The sequence below is a fragment of the Lepus europaeus genome, chromosome 5, assembly GCF_033115175.1.
Source record: "Lepus europaeus isolate LE1 chromosome 5, mLepTim1.pri, whole genome shotgun sequence".
NCBI classification, from domain to species: Eukaryota; Metazoa; Chordata; class Mammalia; order Lagomorpha; family Leporidae; genus Lepus; species Lepus europaeus.
In genome coordinates this window covers 30,792,952-30,811,681 of record NC_084831.1, presented here as the reverse complement: position 1 = coordinate 30,811,681, position 18,730 = coordinate 30,792,952, and the positions used below count along the sequence as shown (strand labels likewise).

The 18,730-nt window shown below is 47.0% G+C and overlaps 1 pseudogene; it reads left to right on the top strand.

Annotated features, from left to right (window-relative positions):
• The first annotated feature begins 15,469 nt into the window (after positions 1 to 15,469).
• Positions 15,470 to 15,658, top strand: LOC133759050 (small nuclear ribonucleoprotein G-like; annotated as a pseudogene).
• The last annotated feature ends 3,072 nt before the right edge of the window (positions 15,659 to 18,730 follow it).

Genomic DNA, 18,730 nt, shown 5'->3' with positions numbered 1-18,730 from the left:
TTTAAATATTTTTAAAAATTGTATGCCGTATACTTTTTTTAGCAATACATAAGAGGAGAGCATCTTCCCTTTGCTCTGGCAGTGGGAAGAGCTTCCATATGAAGGAAACCTTTGAGCTCAGATCTTGGAAAGGATCCTTTGCTTCTCTATTTTGGAAAACACTTGAACTGTGCTTTTTTGTGGACCACCCCCTCCCGAACCATTCACAAAGATCCCCTGCTCTAGGTCTCAAGCAGGAAAGGAATCAGCTCAGATTCTTCCCTTTGGCACTCTCTCTCTGACAGTCAGCATTAGGCTGCCCTGAGCATACATGTGGTCCCGACGTCATGTGATCCTGTTTGTACTCAAACACACTTTTATGTCTTGGGGCCCCATCTGAGCCTCTCGCTATGAAATACAGATTTGGTCTTTCTCCTTGTTTCCTGGTATACGGCTCCTAAAGTGGTTGGGATCGCCATAGTCTGGAAGTGGCCTTTTGTATGTTGAGCTGACTGGTAGCTAGCAGCCTCTGGGTTGCATCAGGAAGGGGTCACAGGAAAGACCAAGGCTTCATTAGGGAGGACTGAAAATGTTTAGCCTAGCCTCTCAATCTCCAAGGAAGAGAGAGAAGCTAGAGATAAGTGATTGTCAATGGCCAAGGAGTGAATTGTGCCAACGTAATGAAGCCTCCTTAAAAGTCCAGAGGGACGGAGTTCAAATGCACTTCAGGATGGCAGATCCTCTAGTGGCTCCTGGATGGTGGCACATCCAGAGAGGTCATAGGAGCCTTGCTCCCCTTCCCTCTGTGCCTTGCTTTACCTTTCTGTTCATCTGATGTCCTTCAGTTACCCTTGTAATATCCTTTTTTTTTTTTTTGACAGGCAGAGTGGATAGTGAGAGAGAGAGACAGAGAGAAAGGTCTTCCTTTGCCGTTGGTTCACCCTCCAATGGCCGCTGTGGCCGGCGCATCTCGCTGATCCCAAGGCAGGAGCCAGGTGCTTATTCTGGTCTCCCATGGGGTACAGGGCCCAAGCACTTGGGCCATTCTCCACTGCACTCCCTTGCCACAGCAGAGAGCTGGCCTGGAAGAGGGGCAACCGGGACAGAATCCGGTGCCCCAACCGGGACTAGAACCTAGTGTGCCGGCGCCGCTAGGCGGAGGATTAGCCTGTTGAGCCACGGCGTCGGCCCCTTGTAATATCCTTTGGAGTAAACCAGTAATCTAAGTGTTCGAGTTCTGAAGCTGGAGGAGGCCATGGTGGGAACCTTGATCGGTTGGGAGCACAGGTGAAAAACCTGGGGCTTTTGATTGGCGTCCAAAGTGAGGGGTACAGTCTTGGGTCTGATACTGTCTCCAGGTTTTTTTTTTTTTTTTTGACAGGCAGAGTGGACAGTAGAGGGAGACAGAGAGAAAGGTCTTCCTTTTGCCGTTGGTTCACCCTCCAATGGCCGCCGCGGTAGGCGTGCTGCGGCCGGCGCACCGCACTGTTCCAATGGCAGGAGCCAGGTGCTTCTCCTGGTCTCCCATGGGGTACAGGGCCCAAGCACTTGGGCCATCCTCCACTGCACTCCTGGGCCACAGCAGAGAGCTGGCCTGGAAGAGGGGCAACCGGGACAGGATCCGTGCCCCGACCGGGACTAGAACCTGGTGTGCCGGTGCCGCAAGGCGGAGGATTAGCCTAGTGAGCTGCGGCGCCGGCTCCAGGTATTTTTTTTAAAGATTTATTTATCTATTTATTTGAAAGGCAGAGTTACAGAGAAGCAGAGGCAAACAGAGATGAGAGAGAGAGAGAGAGAGAGAGGTCTTCCATCCGCTGGTTCACTCCCCAGATGGCCGCAACAGCCAGAGTTGCGCCGATCCGAAGCCAGGAGCCAGGAGTTTCTTCTGGGTCTCCTACGCGGGTGCAGGGGCCTGAGGATTTGGGCCATCTACTGTTTTCCCAGGCCATAGCAGAGAGCTGGATTGGAAGTGGAGCAGCTGGGACTGGAACTGGCGCCCATATGGGATGCTGACACTGCAGGCAGTGGCTTTACCCGCTGTGCCACAGCGCCAGCACCTGTACCCAGGTTTTGAAGTAGAGGACACCCAGCTGGTGTCTGCTGCAGAAACCACTGCTTGTTTGGCATATGTGGGGACTCCCGCTGGACATGCATACACACATGCACGCATGCACACATGAACGAACACACACACACATGCATTTGGTCACAGAAGTCTTCTCTAATTGTCGAATGAGAGCATAGGAGAGACTGAGTTTGGTTTTTCCTATTAGCCTCAAAGTGCATGAATAGTCAGAATGGTCTGAATGTTCTGTAACCAAACACGCCTTAGTTCTTCACCTAATTTAAAACATTTAAACCAATGAAATAATATTACCAAATACTGTATTAGGAGAACATGGAGGTAACAAGAATCATTGCCATTGAACTTGACATCTACTCTTTTTTTTTTTTTTACAGGCAGAGTGGATAGTGAGAGAGAGAGAGACAGAGAGAAGGTCTTCCTTTTTGCCGTTGGTTCACCCTCCAATGGCCGCCGCAGCTGGCGCATCTCGCTGATCTGAAGCCAGGAGCCAGGTGCTTCTCCTGGTCTCCCATGGGGTACAGGGCCCAAGCACTTGGGCCATTCTCTACTGCCTTCCCGGGCCATAGCAGAGAGCTGGCCTGGAAGAGGGGCAACCGGGACAGAATCCAGCGCCCTGACCGGGACTAGAACCCGGTGTGCTGGCGCCGCAAGGCGGAGGATTAGCCTGTTAAGCCACGGCGCCGACCCCTACTCTTTTTTTTTTTTTTTTAAGTATTTATTTGAGAGGAAGAAAGAGGGAGAGAGAGAGAGAGCCAGAAAGAGAGCTCCCATCTGCTTGTTCACTCCCCAAATACCCACCACTGCCAGGGCTGAACCTGGCTAAAGCCAGAGGTCCAGGTCTCCCTTGTGGGTACCAGGAACCCAAGCACTTGAGTTATCACCTGCTGTCTTCCCAGGTGCTCATCAGCAGGGAACTGGAATCAGTAGCAGAACCAGTGTGAGGGTGGGGGTAGCAGGAGTGGGGTAGGGTGGAGTAGCAGAAGAGAAGAGTGGCATTGTGGTGTGGTGGATTAAGCCACTGCTTGCAACAGGGAATCCCATATTGGAGTGCCAGTTTGAGTCCCAGCTGCTCCACTTTTGATCCAGTTTCCTGCTGGTGCACCCGGGAGGGCAGCAGAGGGAAGCCCAGTTACTTGGGCCCCTGCCACCCATGTGGGAGACTGAGGATGGAGTTCCAGGCTGACAATTTCTGCCTGGCCCAGACTTGGCTATTGTGGCCATTTGGGGAATGAACCAGCAGATAGAAGACCTCTCTCTCTCTCTCTCTCTCCAATCCTGCGCCCACCACGATTTTCAAGTAAGCACATTTTTTTTTTTTTAAAAAGAAGATTATAAAAAACAAAACAAAACATCAACGGAGCTGGGATTTGAACCCCGGCATTCCAACATAGGATACATATACTAGCATAACAAAACTGCCGTCTCTAAAGGTATTTTACTAAGCAAGAGTAGATGTATTTTGTAAGTGAACTTGGCAAGAGATGTTCCATGTAGTTCACAACGTGATTGCAAGAGGGCATTGCCTGTTTGGAGTTGAACAGGATGACAGGCATCACAGCAAGTGCTGCAGGAAAGAGGGCAGACAGGTTTGGGAAGGGCCAGGTGAAGCAGAGGTGAACAGACTTGTTTGTTGCAGGGGCCCGTCGACGATGATGCCAACAGTGCTCCGTGACTCATCAGGAGAGCGTTAGGATAGGCAGCGTGTTCCAAACCCACTTAGCCCAAAGCCCTTGCTCTCAGAATCTCCGAATGAGACTAGAATTTGTGAAACATCCTAGGGACACTCAGCCAAAGGGGAAAATTGACCCCATAAGATTCAATTTGCTAAGTGCAGATCCGTTCCCAGGTTCCCCATTGTCAATCTTAGCGTTTGGAGATGATCATTTCTGCTTCATATGTAGAGCCAATAGAAGTAGGAAAATGTATCAAGTTGCAAATCAAGGCATGTAGAAGAATTAAATCATGGGGCAGGTATTGTGGCACAGTAGGTTAAACCTCTGCTTGGGCCTGGGTTCAATTCCTGACTGCTCTACTGCTTCTGATCCAGTTTCCTGCTAATGTGCACGTGGGGAGGCAGCAGTGATGGCTCAGGCACTTGGGTCCCTAACACCCATGTGGGAGACCCAGGTGGAGGTTTTTTTTTTTTTTTTTTTGACATGCAGAGTGGACAGAGAGAGAGAGAGAGATGAGAGAGACAGAGAGAGAGGTCTTCCTTTTGCCGTTGGTTCACGCACCGCTGCTGATCCGAAGCCAGGAGCCAGGTGCTTATCTTGGTCTCTCATGGGGTGCAGGGCCCAAGCACTTGGGCCATCCTCCACTGCACTCCCTGGCCACAGCAGAGAGCTGGCCTGGAAGAGAAGCGACTGGGACTAGAACCCGGCACCCCAACCGGGACTAGAACCCAGGGTACTGGTGCCACAGGCGGAGGATTAACCTATTGAGCCGCAGCGCCAGCCCAACCCAGGTGGAGTTTTAGGCTCCTGACCCAGCCCCAGCTGTCGAGGGCTTTTGAGGAGTAAACCATTGGATAGAAGATTTCTTTCTCTTTTTCTCTACATCTCTCTCCTCCCCTTTGACCCCATCGCTCTGCTTTTCAAATAATTTTTTAAATTTTTAATTTTTAAGGATTTATTTTATTTGAAAGGCAGAGTTATAGAGCAAAAAGCAGAGACAGAGAGAGCAAGGATCCAAGCACTTGGCCCACCTTCTGTTGCTTTCCCAGGCACATTAGCAGGGAGCCAGAACTCGAACTGGTGTCCCAATATAGGATGCCAGTGTCATAAGTGGCAGCTTAACTCAATGTGCCACAGCACAGTCCCTTTCAAGTAAAATTTTTAAAGTGAATTTAAAAATATAATAAATAAAAGATAAATTTATTTTGGTCTAAGTTTTTTTTGAAATTCATGCATACTTTTCCATAACATGCATTTTTATGAACTTTTTGAAGACCCTTCATATGCACAGATTTCAAAATTTTTGGCACCAGGATAAATTTAGCTTTCACTTCCGTTTCCCCAAAACTGTTTGAATTATGTTTGTAAATTCTTAAATAGTATATTAAAATTTTTTGCCTGATCGTTGAATTTTATATAAAGGGAATCATACCATATGTATTGTTTCACAACCTACTTATTTTGCTCAACAGTAGCTTTGGAGATAATTCATGTGGTACAGTGTAGCTGAAGTTAGGTCCACTCTGAGCACCCTATTGTGTGAATTTGCCATCATTTATTCATTTCAGTTGTTTCCACTTTTTCGCTGCTGTGAACAGAAATGTTGCCTATAAATTCTTGAACCTATTTCTTGGTATACAGGTGCATGGGTTTGTCTTGGGTGTACACTACAAGTTAAAATGCTGGGATCCAGGATATGCGCTTGGAAACTTGTGTTAGGTAATATTAAACTGCTTCTCCATTCTCGATGAGAATTTCCAGTGCTCCACATCCTCTTCAGCACCCCATACTGTCTGGCTTTTTCACTGTTTTTAGTAGTGTGGATGTAAAAGGAGCAATATCTCACCATAGGTCTGATTAGCATCTTTCCATGGAGTAATGGGGTTGAACAACTTTTTGTATGTTTCTTGACCACTGGTATTTTCTTTGTTATCAAATGCCCTTAGCCCAGTTTTGTACTTGGCTGTTTGTCTTTTCATTCTCTTTGATGTGTTTTGAAGGAAAGATGTGAGTTTTACTGTGACTGAAATTGTCTATCTTTTTCTTAATAATACATGGCGCCGGCCATGCCATCCCCTCTTAACCTCCTGCATGGGCTAGGCAGGCAGTCTCCCAACCAGGCTCAGGATCACCCACAATTAACTTTTATGCTTTTGAAATGCACAGACAGAAATCTTCCACCCATTGGTTGTTTACTCCTCAACTGCCTACAACAGCCAGGGCTGTTCTAGGTCAGCCAGGGACCTGGAACTCCACCAGGTTCTCCCAGAAGGGTGGCAGGGATCCGAGTATGTCAGCTGTCACCTGCTGTCTCCCTGAGAGCACACTGCAGGAAGCTGGAATTGAAGAGCCAGGAGTCAAGTGAAGCGCTCTGATACGGGGTGTGGGCATCCCAAGTGAGGACTTAACTGCTGCCCCAGTTCAATTCAATTCCGACACTACCAATTTACCCAGCTAGCCCAGAACCCTATATTAGGGTCTCCGTCTCACAGAGGCTGATCACCTGTCCCAGGCTGTTTCCTGTACTTCTGACTGCTAGACTGTAAACTGGAATTCCCATTACCCTCTTCCTGGGTTCTATGAATTTGCTAGAATGGCTCACAGACCTGAGGGAAACATTTTACTGGCATTTACTCATTTATTGTAAAAGCTATTATGAAGGATACTGGTGAAGAGCCAGGTGGAAGAGATGCATGGGGAGAAGTAGGGAGAAGGAGCATTCCCAGTACAGTCCTTTTGGGTCCTATGGAAGCTTCGTAAGTTTGGCTTGATTGACTAAACCATTACTACTGATAAACCACTAAAGCTTTAGCTCCTCTCCCCTCTCCAGGAGTTGGGGAGGGGGACTGAGAGTCTCCCTGGCAACCAGTTCCCATGCCGAGGCCATCTAGGGTCCCCAGCCCCAACTCCTCTCCTTAGGATGCCAACAGGCACTTACCCCATAAGAGAATCCAAGGTTTTAGGAACTGAGTGCCGGGAAATGGGTGGGTGAGGGGGAGTGGAGAAGGCTAAATATTTCACATATCACAGTAGGCATTTGCTTTTATCTTTAAAAATTTTTTTCTTATCTGAAGTTCTCGAACACATTTTTGTAAGTTTTCTTTGAAAAGTTTTTTGCCCTCATTTGTTTAAGTCCTTGATCTGCTTGGAATTTCTTTTTCTGCAAGGTGAGCATGAGAGACGAAGGTCTGTGTGTCTCCAGATTCATGCGTTTTTAAATCCTGGCCCCTAAAGTGATGGGACTCAAATGGAGCCTTTGGTGGGTGAATAGCTCATGATGAATGGACCTTCATGCACGGGATTGGAGACCTCATGCAGCAGACTCTGGGGGTCCTCACTCCCCCCACTACTTGAGGACACCCCGAAGGCTGCCTTAGAGAGGAAATGGGCCCTCCCCAGATGCAGAATCTGCTGGATTCTTGGTTTGGGACTTCCCAGCCTCCACAGCTGTTGTTCACAAGTTGGCCCGTGAATGGCATTTCTCTTAAAGCAGCCCAAACAGGCTAAGACAACGGGAGAAGGATTCTCTCTCTTTTTTCTTTTCTGCCACATCCATAGGTATTTGCCATTTATTTCCCCTATAATCTAATCTGGAATACCAACTCTACCATGTATGTATGCGTGGGTTTGTGGCTGTGTCTCTCTTCTATCCCATTGGTTTATTTATCCTTGAATTCACATCACATGGTTTTAATTACTGTAACTTCATAGGTTAACAAAAGTAAAACACTTAGAGCAGTGTCTTCCACATGACAAGCAACACACACACACAAATACATATGTATGTTTGCTACGATTATTATGGCTTTAGTTAAGATAACGTTTAATGGGCTTTCTATGATTATTATGGCTCTAGTTAAGACAATATGTAATGTGTTTGCCATGATTATTATGGCTCTGGTTAAGACAATATTGAGTAAGGCACATCTGTTATAGGGCCCCTGTCCACCACTCTCAGCCACACTCTGTGAGGCTCGTTCTTTGGGAGGAGAAAGACTTTATTACTTTATTATCATTATTAGTTTTGAGTAAGAAGCAGGAGAAATGTCTCAAATCTGCTTCTGCCGCCGGGGGATGGGGGAAGCTTTGCAGACCATGCAGGAGAGCGCTGGTATGTGGAAATGCCCAGGAAGGCAACTCTCGATCGCAGGCCCTTGGAACGAGGTCGGCAAGGTGAGATGGACTTGTAATGCTTGATTTCCGTGTTTGTGGCGTTTCTTGTTTCTGAAAGAGCTCCAGTGCACACCTGTTCCGGGGTTGCTGCGCCTCTTTGGTTCTGCCCATTGGACTTCCCTTCCTGTGCACCTGCCTCAGTTGCTTGACATGCAGTTCTCTGCCCTGGGCTTCCTGGGCACCTATGTGACCATGTCCTAAAGAACAGGGATTAAAAATAAATGTGACCAGACCCGTTGTTGAAACATAAAACAGGGAAACATTAAGGAGAATGGGGAAGCACAGGAAGAGGTTTTTATTTTCAGGGCACCAAGGGAAAACCCAGAAAAAGGGCAGTTGTGGTATCACATCCTTGTGACTGGCTCTGCTTCTTGGGTGTGTCTTGGTTATTCTTGGTCTTTTTCATGCCCATTGTCAAATTCCATAGGACTCTATTGACTCCATAGATAGCTCATATCTTTGTTTATTTTTATTTTTTTGACAGGCAGAGTGGACAGTGAGAGAGAGAGAGAGAGACAGAGAGAAAGGTCTTCCTTTGCCGTTGGTTCACCCTCCAATGGCCACCGAGGCTGGCGCCCTGCGGCTGGCGCACCACACTGATCCGAAGCCAGGAGCCAGGTGCTTATCCTGGTCTCCCATGGGGTGCAGGGCCCAAGCACTTGGGCCATCCTCCACTGCATTTCCGGGCCACAGCAGAGAGCTGGCCTGGAAGAGGGGCTACCGGGACAGAATCCGGCGCCCCAACCGGGACTAGAACCCTGTGTGCCAGTGCCGCAGGAGGAGGATTAGCCTATTGAGCTGCGGGTGCCGGCCAATAGCTCATATCTTTAAATATTCATCTCTCCATCCCTGAATATGGTATTGCCTTACTCTGTTTCGTGTTGCTATAAAAGAATACACAGATTGGGTAATTTATAAATATTTATTATTTAATTATTTATTTGACAGATGGAGAGAGAGAGAGAGAGGGAGAAAGAGAAAGATCTTCCATCTGCTGGTTCACTTTCCAAATGACTGCAAGAGCTGGGGCTGCGCCAGACTGAAGCCAGGGGCCAAGAATTCCTTCTGGGTCTCCGCTGTGGATGGCAGTGGCTCAAGTACGTGGACTATCATCTGCTGCCTCCCGGTATATAACTGGGAAGCTGGATTAGAAATAGAGGTAGGACCGGATACTAGGCACTCTGCTATGCCAAGTGCATGTCCCAAGTAATAGCTTAATCCATTGTATCATAATGCTCACACCCGAATCAGATTATTTATTTATTTTTAAGGTAGAATGAGAGAAGTGTGTGTGTGTGTAAGAGAGAGAGAGAGAGAGAGAGACTTTCCACTGCCTTCTCAGACACATCAACAGGAAGCAGGATTGGAAATATGTCACAGACATTGCATTTTTAAACAAATTGAAAGTTTGTGACAACCTTTTGTTGAGCAAATGCATGGATAAATGCATGGGCACCATTTTTCCAACAGCTCAGATGATTTGTTAGCATTTTTAGTAATAAAATATTTTTGATTAAGGTATGTATGAATTTTTTTAAGATTTGTTTATTTGAAAGTCAGAGTTACACAGAGAGGAGAGGCAGGGAGAGAGAGAGAGAGAGGTCTTCCATCTGCTGGTTCACTCCCCAATTGGTCGCAATGGCCGAAGCGGTGCTGATCCAGAGCCAGGAGCTAGGAACTTCTGCCAGGTCTCCCACACGAGTGCAGGGGCCCAAGCACTTGGGCCATCTTCTACTGCTTTCCCAGGCCTTAGCAGAGAGCTGGATCGGAAGAGGAGCAGCCGGGACTAGAACCGGCATCCATATGGGATGCCAGCACTGCAGGCGGTGGCTTTAACCGCCACGCCAAAGCAGGGTCACATAAAAAAAAATTTTTTTTTTTGACAGGCAGAGTGGATAGTGAGAGAGAGAGATAGAGAGAAAGGTCTTCCTTTTTGCCGTTGGTTCACCCTCCAATGGCCATTGCGGCCAGCACATCTCGCTGATCTGAAGGTAGGAGCCAGGTGCTTCTCCTGGTCTCCCATGCGGGTGCAGGGCCCAAGGACTTGGGCCAACCTCCACTGCCTTCCCGGGCCATAGCAGAGAGCTGGCCTGGAAGAGGGGCAACCGGGATAGAATCTGGCGCCCCGACTGGGACTAGAACCCGGAGGTTTAGCTGTTAAGCCATAGCGCCAGCCTACATGAATTGTTTTTAATGTATAATGCTGTAACACTCTTTTAAAGATTGTTTTAATTTCATTGAAAGAAAGAGAGATGGAGACAGAGACGGCTAGAGGGAGGATCTTCCATCCTCTGGTTCACTCCTCAAATGCTCACACCAGGGCTGGGCCAGGCCAGTACAGAGCATGAAGTCCGTCTGAGTCTCCCACCAGGGGGCAGAGATTCAAGTACTTGATCCATCACCTGCTGCCTCCCAGTGATAGGGATCCCAGAGGCCCCTGAGAAGGAAAGGGAGAAACATTCCTGGTATAAACCTCTGAGAGTCCTGGCAGACAGGAGAAAGGTATCCAATGTAATCTTCAGATGTTGCTGCATCTGCCCCACTTCCTGCTGTCTCAGACCCGACTGAGCACTTAGCAAACTTCTTTTTTTTTTTTGACAGGCAGAGTGGACAGTAGAGGGAGACAGAGAGAAAGGTCTTCCTTTTGCCGTTGGTTCACCCTCCAATGGCCACCGCAGTAGGCGCGCTCTGGCCAGCGCATCGCGCTGATCCGATGGCAGGAGCCAGGTGCTTCTCCTGGTCTCCCATGGGGTACAGGGCCCAAGCACTTGGGCCATCCTCCACTGCACTCCCTGGCCACAGCAGAGAGCTGGCCTGGAAGAGGGGCAACCGGGACAGGATCGGTGCCCCGACCGGGACTAGAACCCGGTGTGCCGGTGCCGCAAGGCGGAGGATTAGCCTAGTGAGCCGCGGCGCCGGCCATCAGCAAACTTCTATGCAAAATAGGCTACTCATGTCAGGCCCATGATTGGTTCACATGGAATACCTCATTAGCATACACCTCGGCCTATCAAGCAGATTTCACCTTTAGAAACACACACACACACACACACAAATCCCAAGCAAGGTAGCTCTGGCTGGCAGACCCCTTTGTGGCCTCCCCTTGCAGCTGCTAGGAGATTTTGCTGCTGCTGCCGCTGCTGCTTCTTTTTTATTAAGATGCATTTATTTATTTGAAAGGCAGAGTTACAGAGAGGTTGGGGGAGAGAGAGAGAGAGAGAGGTCTTTCATCTATTGGTTCACTCCCCAAATGGTCACAGGGCCAGGGCCGGGCCAGACTGAAGCCAGCAGCCAGAAACTTCTTCCGAGTCTCCCACATGCGTGCAGGGGCCCAAGGACTTGGGCCATCTTCTGCTGTTTTCCTAGGCTACAGCAGAGAGCTGGATTGGAAGAGGAACAGCTCTGGACATGACCTCGGTGCCCATATGGGATGCTGGCGGCTTACCAGCCATGCCACAGCGCCAGCCCCTTTCTCGGCGTCTTTCAATAAACTTCCTTTGCTTTGCTCATTCTTCCTTGTTAGTATTCCTTTTTTTTTTTTTTTTTTTTTTTGACTGTGAGACGAAGAACCCTCACAGAAGAGAAGCAGATGACGCCATCACTTCTCGATGAACCGGGCAGAGATGAGAAGTTGTGATCCGTGGAGGGGAGAGCTGCAACACGGGAGCTGTGAGTTCTGAAGAATCTGCCACATTGATCGGGAACAAGACACGACCTGAGCAACTGGAGCTACAGACTCCTCCTGCCACTCGTGCAACACCAGAGTGTGCGTGAGCAGGAAGCCAGAGGAGCCTAGACCCAGACCTGGGCCTCCCAACATGGTATATGGACACCCCAAGCAGCATCTTAGCTGCTAGACTAAACTCCTGCCTCCCTTTTTAACATTGGTTTTTTAAAAGAAGTATTTATTTATTTATTTGAAAGATAGATCTTCCATCTGCTGTTTCACTCACCAAGTGGCCACAACAGCTGAGCCTGGAACTCCATCCAGGTCTCTCACATGTGTGGTAGGGGCCAAAGTATTTGGGCCATTATCTGCTGCTTTCCCAGGCTCATTAGCGGGGAGCTGGATCTGAAGTGAAGCACTTGTGCTTGAATTGGCACTCTGATGTGGAGTACTGCGTCTTAACCAGCCATGCCACAACACCAGCCCTTCTTTTTAAAAAAATTACTTATTTTCATTTATTTTAAAGGCTGAGAGACAGTGAGAGAAACAGATGAGAGGAAGAGATACTGCACTCTTAATAAACTACAGTACGATGTGAATATAAAATTTATTTGCACCAGGAAATCAGATAATGTGTGTGACTCACTTAATTGTGATATTAGCTTTGTTGCAATGGTCTGGATCTGAACCGGCAACATCTCTGAGCTATACCTGTGTTCAACTGGTTTTTGAACCTTGATAAGAAATCCAACAAGCTTGCTAAATGTTACTCATTGAAGGAGATTGTAGTGCTGGGGGCAGCTTCCTGTATGGGCCAGTGTATTACCTACAAATAATTAGCTTTGTTTTTCCTTTACAACCCTTAAAAAGAATTAGATCCTTGTCTCTCTCTCTCTCTCTCTCTCTTTTTTTTTTTTTTAACATTTATTTATTTATCTGAAAGGCAGAGTTATACAGAGAGAGAGGAGAGACAGGTCTTCCATCCAACGGTTCATTCCCCAACTGGCTGCAACGGCCGGAGCTCTGCCGAACCGAAGCCAGGAGCCAGGAGCTCCTTCTGGGTCTCCTATGTGAGTGCAGGGGTCCAAGGACCTGGGACATCGTCTACTGCTTTCTCAGACCATAGCAGAGAGCTGGATCGGAAGAGGAGCAGTCGAGTTTCAAACCGGCACCCATGTGGGATGCTGGCGCTTCAGGCCAGGGCACTAACCCAATGCGCCCCCCTTGTCTCTTTTTAACTAGCAATTTATGACTTCTGATATAATACTGACTAGAAATGAGGATGATAGCCATTCCTGTCCTGTTTCTGATTCTAAGGAAAAAGTGCTTTTAATTTTTCACCCTGGGTGGTAGCAAGCCACCAGGATGGCCCCGAGGATCCTTACCCCGTGAGCTTCACAGCCTTGAACGACTTCCTTTCCCAAGGAACTAAGTCACCACTCACCATGCTGCGTGGACTCAAGCAGCGCTGTGTAGCAGCTCCAGAGGAGAGGACTGAGGGCTTCCTGCCCACGACTGTGACCACCTTGTCAGACCTGAGCATCCTGAAGTGCCTTCTCTAGCTCCTGCCCAGCCTGTAGCCCTGCCCCTGCACCTGCGCCGTCCCACCAAGCTACCCACAGGAAGGGTGAGCGATAAGAAGCATTGGTTCAATTCACTGCACTTGGGGGTAATGCTTTTTATAGCAACAGCTGGTTTATATGCCACTTAAATATATAATTTCTCTGGGGCCATCACTGTGACGTAAAGCTGCCACCTGCAGCACCAGCATCCCGTATCATATGGGTGCCAGTTTGAGACTGGGCTGCTCCACTTCCAATCCAGCTCTCATCTATGGCCTGGGAAAGCAGTAGAAGATGGCCCAAGTTCTTGGACCCCTGCACCTGCATGGGAGACCCAGAAGAAGTTCCTGGCTCCTGGCTTCCGATTGGCCCAGCTCTAGTGTTGTGGCCATTTGGGGAGTGAACCAGCAGATGGAAGACCTCTCTGCCTCTCTGTAATTCTGCTTTTAAACTAAATATATATATATGATTTATCCTTAAGCACTTTTCTGCATGACACAGCTTTTGATATATAATATTTTGGTTTTAAGGATTTTTTACTTGCCACTAAGGTTTATTCTTTGACCGTGGGTCATTTAGAAGTATGTTATTTTATTCCCAAGTATGTTTTTCATTTTGCTTTCATTGATCTCTTTGGTGGTTTTCTAGTTTTTTATCATAATTTAAAAATACATATATAACATAAAATTTACCAATTGAAGAAGTTTTAAAAAAGGTTATTTGAGAGGTAGGGAAACAGAGAGAGAGAGAGGGAGGGAGAGAGAGAGAAAGCTCCCATCCACTGGCTCACTACCTCAAATGCCTGCAGTAGCCAGGGTTGAAGCTAGGAGCCAGGAACTTAATCTACATCCCCACGTGTGTGCAGGAACCCAGTTACCTGAGCCATCACTGCTGCTTCTCCAGGTCTGCAGGTGTAGTTAGGAGTCAGAGTCAGGTCCTGAACCCAAGCCTTCGGATGGAGGATGTGGGTCTCTTAACCGCTAAGCTAACCTCCGGCCCCTGAAAGCATTTGTAAGGTGTAGTTCATTGGCAGTAACTACATACACAAAGTGTTGCAGCCAGTCACTATATACTTTTAAAACTTGTTCATTATCCCAATATAGACTCTAAACATTATTCCTTTTCTGTCTTTCCCCCAGCTCCTGGCAACCTCTGTCTACATCCTGTCTCTGTCCTATTCTATATATTTCCTGTATGTGTGTATCATTTTGTTTTTAATTTTAGGTTAATTATATTTTGGTGAGAAGATGTGATCTATAGGATTTGAACTCTTTGAATTGTGTTGAAACTTGCTGTATGATCTAATACAAGTCAATACTTACAAACATTAATGTGACTTGGAAGGATTTTGTATGTTTAAGTACATTAGATCAAGATGGATAATTGTGCTATTTAAGTTCATTGAATCCTTACTTGATCTATTAACGAATGAGAGGATTATGTTAAATATTCTACTATAGTAACACACTTGCCAATTTTTCCTTTACTTATATTCATACACTTGTTAAAACAGTAAATTATTTATTTATTTATTTATTTGAGAATCAGTTACAGACAGAGAAGGAGAGACAAGGAGAGAGAGAGGTCTTTCATCCGCTGGTTCACTCCCCAAAAATGGCTGCAACGGTTGGAGCTTGGCCTATCCGAAGCCAGGAGCCAGGAGCTTCTTTCCGGTCTCCTTTTGGGTACAGGGACCCAAGCACTTGGGCCATATTCCACTGTTTTCCCAGGCCACAGAGAGCTAGATCAGAAGAGGAGCAGTGGAACTTGAACCAACGCCCATAAGGGATGCCAGCACTGCAGGTGGAGGCTTAGCCCACTATGCCACAGCACCAGCTCCTAGAACAGTAAATTTTTAGAACCTAATAAATTTAAGTGATTTGAGTTCTGAGTTAATAAGATCCTAATAAAAAAGATTTTGTTGGAAGAGGAAGGGAAGTGTGATTTCATTTGTAGAACTATACCTAGGAACTCCATTGAATTTGTTCTCTTTGTGCAAATATCACATTAACATGAGAATTTATGAGAAACAAAGAAAGAATATACCTTTAATAAATAAATAAAATAAAAAAATAAAGCTTTCATTTTCCAAGTGTTTACTCCAAGTTTATTATGTATTGTCTGCTATAATTTTGTGTTTTCATCTTGTATTTGTGACTTTGGTAAATTCATTTATTTGTCGGAATAGATTTTTGAAATGTCTAATAAATTTTATGTACCCATCATGTTATCTGTGGATAAAATGTTTAAAAAAAGTATCCATTTCAAGACAATTCTGGGCCCACCAAGTAGACACCACAAGCAAAGCTCTCTCTCCCAAATTGAAAAAATGTATAGACAGGAAGTTCTCACTGAATTAAATGGTGGCAGACTTGTCCAAGGAGTAACGTGAGGATTTCGTCCCTTCCTAAATCTTCTGACAGATGAGTGTGTGGGGAGGGCAACTAGTGGGCAGCAGAACAACATTGGAATGATGGTGATGTGAGCAAATGGTTTTGTGCTGGAAGCCTTGGAATGAGTACAAATAACTAACAGCTGTTTAGCCGAGACACTCATGTCCTCTCTTCAAATGGCCTATTTTACTACGTTGCAGAAATCGGGCCATGTACATTTTCATCTGGGATGCTGGGTTAAATTTTTTAGAAAAGCTTTTATACCTGTCTGTCTATGTTCCTACCCGTTATGGGTTAGAACCGTAATAGGGGTCTGGTAAATCAAACCCCTTTTTTGGGAGAGCATTGGGGTGCAGTAGTTGAGCCTCCCCTGGGATGTGTACATCCCAGCTTGGAGTGAAGGCTTGAGTGCTGACAGTTCTGCTTCCAGTCCAGCTCTTGGCTAGTGTGCTGGCCCAAGTGCTTGGGTTCCTGCCGCTCCTGTGGGAGACTCAGGTGGAGTTCCTGGTTCCTGGCTTTGACCTGGCTCAGCCCTGGCAGTTGTAGGCATTTGAGCAGTGAACACTGGATAGAAGACTTCTTTCTCTCTCTGATTCTCCCTCTCTTTCTGTCACTCTGCCTTTCAAAAGAAAAATAGATCTTGGGGCTGGCGCTGTGGCATAGCGGGTAGGGCCATTGCCTACAGTGCCAGCATCCCATTCGAGTCCTGGCTGCTCGACTTCCGATCCAGCTCTCTGCTATGGCCTGGGATAGCAATAGAAGATGGCCAAGTCCTTGGGCCCCTGCAACCACATGGGAGACTGGGAGGAAGCTCCTGGCTCCCAGCTCCTGGCTTCGGATAGGCACAGCTCCGGCCGTTGCAGCCATGTGGGGAGTGGACCAGTGGATGGAAGACCTCTCTCTGTCTCTACCTCTCTCTGTAACTCTATCTTTCAAATAAATTAAAAAAAAATAGTGAATGGGTAAATTTGTAAATGGCTGTGACAATAAATCTGAGGAAATAATAAGGGATTCCCCAAGCCCTGGAGATTTTCCATTGTCAAGTTTCATCAGAATTATTCAGGAACTGTTGGATTGCCAGGAAAGCAACACCAGAACAAATCGAAGGATTGTTTTAGTGGAGGATGGGGAGACTGCCGCCTGGCTGAGATCACAACATTGAAGCTTCTTGTGCCGCAAGATGCAGAGAGAGAGGTTTTAACATAGGACTGCACACTTTTTAAAGTTTCCCTTAACTCTGTGTTAACATATGAGCGCTGGTTTGAGTCCCAGCTGCTTCTCTTCCCATCCAGCTCTCTGCTCTTGCCTGAGAAAGCAGTGGAAAGTGGCCCAAGTGCTTGGGCCCCTGCACCCACATGGGAGACCTGGAAGAAGCTCCTGGCTCCCGGCTTCAGATTGGCTCAGCTCCAGCCATTGTGGATATTTGGGGGATGGAAGATCTCTCTGTCTGTCTCTCTCTCTCTGTAATCCTACCACTCAAATAAATAAAATCTTTAAAAATATTTTAAAAAATAATTTGAAAGCTGTAGCAATGGGGGGTGGGGGGAGAGATAGGCAAAGATATCTTCTATCTGCTGACTCACTCCCTAAATGGCCATAATAGCCAGGGTTGGGGCAGACTGAAGCCAGGAACCAGAAACTCCATTTAGGTCTCCTACATGGAAGGCAAGGGGCCACTTTAGCCATTTTCCACTGCTTTCCCAGGTGCAGTAGCAAGAAGCTCACATCAGTCCTCCAATATGGGATGCCAGCATTGCAAGCGGTGGCTTAACCTGCTGTGCCACAATGCTGGATCCCTCACTCAGTTTCTAATACACTAATTGTTTCCTTTATTTTTAATCTGTGATATAACCTGTACTTTGTGTTTCCAATAACAATTATTATATTTTTCCATTCTCTAAGTTTTATTTGATTCTTCTTTAAATGTGTTTGATTAACTTTGATGGATTTTTTTTTCTGGGTTGTGTGTGTGTGTGTGTTTTTTTTTTTTTTTCAAATAAGAATTTGTTCTGAGGTCTCTCAATTTCAATTTTTTTGTTTTGTAAGATTTACTGGGGCCAGTATTGTGGTGTAGTGGGTAAAGCTGCTGCTTGCAGTGCCGGCATCACATACAGGCACTGGTTTGAGACCCTGCTGCTCCACTTCTGATCCAGCTCTCCGCTAATGTGCCTGGGAAAGCAGTGGAAGATGGCCCAAGTCCTTGGGCCCCTGCACCCACGTGGGAGACCCAGAAGAACTCATGGCTCCTGGCTTTGGATCAGCCCAGCTCTGGCTGTTGTGACCATTTGGGGAGTGAACCAGCAGATAGAAAAAGATTTACTTATTTATTTCACAAACAGAATGACAGAAAGAGAGGGAGAGAATGTGAGGGTGGAGAACTCCTCTACCTGCTGGTTCAGTCCCCATAATGGCTGCAACCTCCAAGCCTTGTCCAAGCCAAAGCCAAGAGCCCAAGAGCTCCTTGTGCATCTCCAGGGTAGGTGGCATGCACCTGAATACATTTGCCATTGTCTGCTGCCTCCTAGTTTGTTAGTAGGAAGCAGATTGGAAGCGTGGAGTGCTGGGACTGGAAGCAGACTCTGATGTGGAGTCTAGGTGCCCCACGCAGCGGCTTAACCGGCTGCGCCTCAACACCCACCCCACATGGTTGTGACTTTAATCCCCTTGCTTTGTCTCAACATAATGAAGACACTTAAATCATAGCCTGTGTCCGCTAAGCCTCTCTCCCAGCTATGGGTGATTCCCTAGCTGGTTGTTCCTGAGTCAGGGGCTTGTTTCCTTGTGTGGGGAGATCCCTGTTTCTCCTGCCCTGAGTCCTGACACTTGAAACATGGTGAGCATCTCTGAGGACTGGGGTTAGTGGCAGGGAGCTCAGCCTTGCTCCTGCCCTGGGCGCTGCCATTCTCAGGAACACTAGAAATGTCCATCTTGGAGTGTTTGGGACCACACAGATAATGTGATTATTCCCCTGCTTAAATCTCTATGAGTGTAGCTGATGAGATAGAGACTTCTCAGAAGAGGCAGTTTTTGTTTGTTTGTTTGTTTGTTTAAGAAGCTATTTGTAATTTAAAAAAAAAATGAGAGCGCAAGAGAGCAAGTGCACTCCCATCCACAGGTTCACTCCCCAGAGGCACTGAATGTCCAGGGCCAAGGCTGAGATCCAGGAACTCAATTCCCTCCTCCCACGTGGCAGGAAG